Below are 4,525 nucleotides of genomic sequence, written 5' to 3'. Positions count from 1 at the left end.
TTACAGAATTATTTGTTATAGCTTTGCAAATATTTTCTTTAATGAGTAGTTCATTTCCTTCAACATTGATGTAATCCTCCAGTTTGCTATTGATGTTCTTTTAAAGAAAACTGGTTTAAAAATCTGTATTACGTATACAATATAATTATATATATATATATATATATATATGTGTGTGTGTGTGTGTGTGTAAATTTGTATATATATATATATATATATATACATGTAAATGTGTTCATTTATACATAGCAGGGAGATGAAAAGTCGGGTAGCTTTACATAGTAGCAGGTAACGCTGTTTAGCAAAATAGAAACTGTTGTCACACGCCTGTAAAACAACGTCATGAGCTGAGAAACATGTCATCAAAAGCATTTTTTATTAATATTACGAGGTGCTGTATAGAAAATAGGAATTATTTATTTGGATGCTACTGTTCTTAAAATATTTTATTTTTCCTTGTTTCCTTTCTTTACTGGGCTATTTTCCCTGTTGGAGCCCCTGGGCTTATAGCATCCTGCTTTTCCAGCTTGGGTTGTAGCTTTGCAAGTAATAATAATAATAATAATTATAATAATAATAATAATAATAATAATAATAATAATAATAATAATAATAATAATAATAATAATAATTTGCTTAACTGCATTTCGTAGAATTAATAGAAAATGCCTTTGATGAAGTGTTTACAAGCTCAGCAACTTTGCTTTACAGGCGGCGTGCCCTCAGTTTTTCTTTTGCTAAACAGCATTAACTGCTACAATGTACTGTAAAGCTGGCAAATGTCTCCTTCGCTTCCCGCAAAGTGTATCCAGAATTAATGAGGCCATCTATACAACATTCTTACCGGTGCAGTTCCTATGTTGCATACACTACGCGAGCAATTAATTTCAACAGCTTTAATTTTCTTAGATTGATTTATATGAAAGTTCTAAATTTCACTTTCGCAGAATAAAAGAGTCGATTTAATTAACCCTTCATAACTTTCTATTTTGTTTCCCTGACATAATTTAATGTTTTTCCTAACCTGCACACACTCTACTACTAATATTGTTTCGCTTGTGTCATTTTAAAATCAAACGCTATTATTGATATATAGACAAATAATGTCCATTTGTACGGTTGTATAAGCAATCTAAACAGTCTGTTGATAATAGATTTACTTCCGTGCATCTTTTCCTAAGGGATTCTTAATATGCGAGGAGTATCTGCTGATAATATGAAAGTGTTAAGTTATGGTCCATTTTAGCTAGTAGCGTGGAAATAATTCTGGGTTTAGGGCGAGTAACATTACTCACGTAAGAAGCAGTGAGATTACTTGCTATGCAATCGATGAACTCAGCAGCGTAATGGCGTTAATTTGTCTTTTTAGCTGCTGTAATTCATACCAGTGTCCAATAGATTTCTTATTGCAACTTCTAGTATGATACCGACATTTATTAGATTGTCGTCCCTTTGACAGTATAACATTGTGCTTCGAGAAATTCGTATTCATTGTCTATTTGTCACTTCTTTAATGCCCTACTGGCAGTGGGACATAAGATATGGTCTATATTATATCCATATGAGTTCAGGTATCACGTGTTCTCTTTTTATTCTCAGACAATGCTTTATATATATATATGTATATATATATATATATATATATATATATTATATATATGTATATACAGTATATACATATATGTAATATATATATATATATATATATATATACATACACACAGTATACTCTTGGGCGTAGACTCCAAAAGATATTAGCATTTTTGGTCTCAACAGCAAATCCTTTGGATGCCCTTCTCATCCTTGGTTAATGGCTCTCATTCTCTCATTGTCAATGTAATTAATCTTACACTAAGGCCTTTCAATCTTAGTTTATCTTCCCAATCGAAAATTTAAGTTAACCCTTTATACTAAGATGGGGAAATTGTCTTTACCGTTTGAGATACTACCATTAGAGAGTTGTGGGGGTCTTTTGATTGACCAGTACTACATTGGATCCTTCTCTCAGGTTACGGTTCATTTTCCTTTTGCCTACACACACACACACACACACACACACACCGAAAAGTCTGGCCTATTCTATACACATTTTCCTCTGTCCTCATACACCGGACAACACTGAGATTACCAAACAATTCTTCTTACTTCACTGTAATTGTTCAGTGGCAACTTTTCTCTTTGTAAAGGTAGAAGAGACTCTTTAGCTATGGTAAGCAGCTCGTCTCGGAGGAGGACACTCCAAAATCAAACCATTGTTCTCTAATCTTGGGTAGTGCCATAGCCTCTGTACCATGGTCTCTCACTGTCTTTTGGGTTAGAGTTCTCTTGCTTGAGGGTACACTGGGGCACACTATTCTATCTTATTTCTCTTCCTCTTCGTTTGTTAAAGTTTTTATAGTTTATATAGGAGATATTATTTTAATGTTGCTACTCTTCTTAAAATATTTTATTTTTCTTGTTTCCTTTCCTTACTGAGCTGTTTTCCCTCCTGGGCTTATAGCATCCCGCTTTTCCAACTAGGGTTGTAGCTTAGCAAGTAATAATAATAACAATGATAAAAATAATAATATCACAAATCAATTTACTGGTCTCTTCGAGTAGAAAAATACGGAATGAAATAGGTTGTTTTTGAATACTAATTGTGTTTTCATTCATGATTTTTTGCGAATGTTACTACGTCGTAATGACGTCACTTCGGATGTGAAAATAATATTTTAATTTTACATTATTGTTAAATACTCTTATTAGCGATTCCATGTTTATGCCTAAAGCATACTTTGCAAGTGCCTTATCGCTACTTTTGTTTCAGAATGCTATCAGAATTGAAAATTACCTGAGACGACGCCAGTTGCGTGACGCTTAAAGTACTAAGGCACGAAGGGACTCTTCGATATCGCATGGATAATAAATTTCTCCTCGTGGAAATTATGCGCCTGGATAGGACTTGAATGGACCTCTTATTGTTACGGTATAACTATAATTGTCAACATGCAACTTATTTGTCTGACCGCTTAGTACTACCTTTGTCTCGAAACTACTTTTGGCCCCCAAAAGTAGTTTCGAGACAAAGTTAGAATAAGCAGACAGATTTTAAGTGTTTCTTTTATTGCTTTGATTATTCGTATTTCTCCCTAATTTTGTTGCTTTAATTTACAACATTTTGTTGATGAACTTTCGCTATATTTAACGTGTTATCGTAGTTATAAGAGTTTGATCAATATGGAATTATCTAGAGAGAGAGAGAGAGAGAGAGAGAGAGAGAGAGAGAGAGAGATAATATTGTGTATTTGGGAATACATTAATAGAAAGCAATACTAGACTCCATATACAAAAATAATGTAATTGAACTCCAAATTAGGCAGTAAAGAGAATAATAATACGTCGTAAGATAGAAGTATTTTAATAATAAAAGAAGAAAACAGACGCTCAACGAAACAGGTAAACAACAACTTGTATATCCCGGATCTTTATCATCGAGGAGAGTAGAAATCCTTCTGTGCATCACTATAAGCTTTTGGGATAGTGGCGATTACTGGCGCTACGTGGCCTTCAGGGAAGCTGCCTCTTGCAATATCGCAAATAGCTCGCTCACGGGATGACTTTCCATATCATCTTTAATGGGAGGATATTCATAGTCTTTCTGCTGTCATCAGCGAAAGACTTCGTTGCTAAGGGTGTCGACCTAGATATATGTCTACTGTAGGCTCTTGAGCCTTTAAATACGCGGCCCCGAGACTATACAATAAGCTCCCACGGGACATCCGAATGATTGAAGATATTAAAGCTTTCAAGAGGAAACTGAAGACATTCTTATTCTGTGAGTGTTTCGACAGTGACGATTTAACAGTAAGCGAGCTATACGCGATGTGAAATGCTGAATTATCTCGAATAAATATGATATAACGACTGTGGAGGTCCTGTAGAAAATAGTGTTACCCTGCTGTACAGGATTGAATAAACAGCCCTTAAAGTAAAGTATCGAAGGCTTTGGGGATTCTCAGTGGGTCAAGGGTCTTCAGTTCATGCTTCATATTCGAAGGCTTTGATGGAGGTGTAGTGAAAGGGTAATTTGAATTCAGTGGAGTTAGTAGTTGCTCAACTTCGATCAAGTTGCTAATATACAAGTTGTGTTCAGGGTATAATTTACTTCAGGTGTATGTATTTGTATAACATCTGTACAATTATATTAGTCCATGAGCCAGGACCAGATTTTTCACTAATTGGTACCACCCAGGGTGGCAAATCCTAGTGTTGATTTTTAGAAAGATACATACCTACCGCTAATATTTCCATGTGATAACCATTGCTTTGTGGTAGCTTAAGTATGGTTAAGAGCCGTTAAATAATATCACCCTGTTAACTCAAAAACTTGGATTTTTCCCCTTTAGCTGGTAATACCTAGTTTATATATTTCTATTGACTGGATATCAGGTATTGGCTACATGTATTTGTGTATTTATAATGAAACTAGACCCCTAGATACCTAATTATATTGGTTCTGTGTCATTTTTTGTTGTTTTTTTAG

The sequence above is a fragment of the Palaemon carinicauda genome, chromosome 38 (assembly GCF_036898095.1).
Source record: "Palaemon carinicauda isolate YSFRI2023 chromosome 38, ASM3689809v2, whole genome shotgun sequence".
NCBI lineage: Eukaryota > Metazoa > Arthropoda > Malacostraca > Decapoda > Palaemonidae > Palaemon > Palaemon carinicauda.
The sequence above is the reverse complement of the archived record's forward strand: the minus strand, read 5'-3'. Positions refer to the sequence as shown.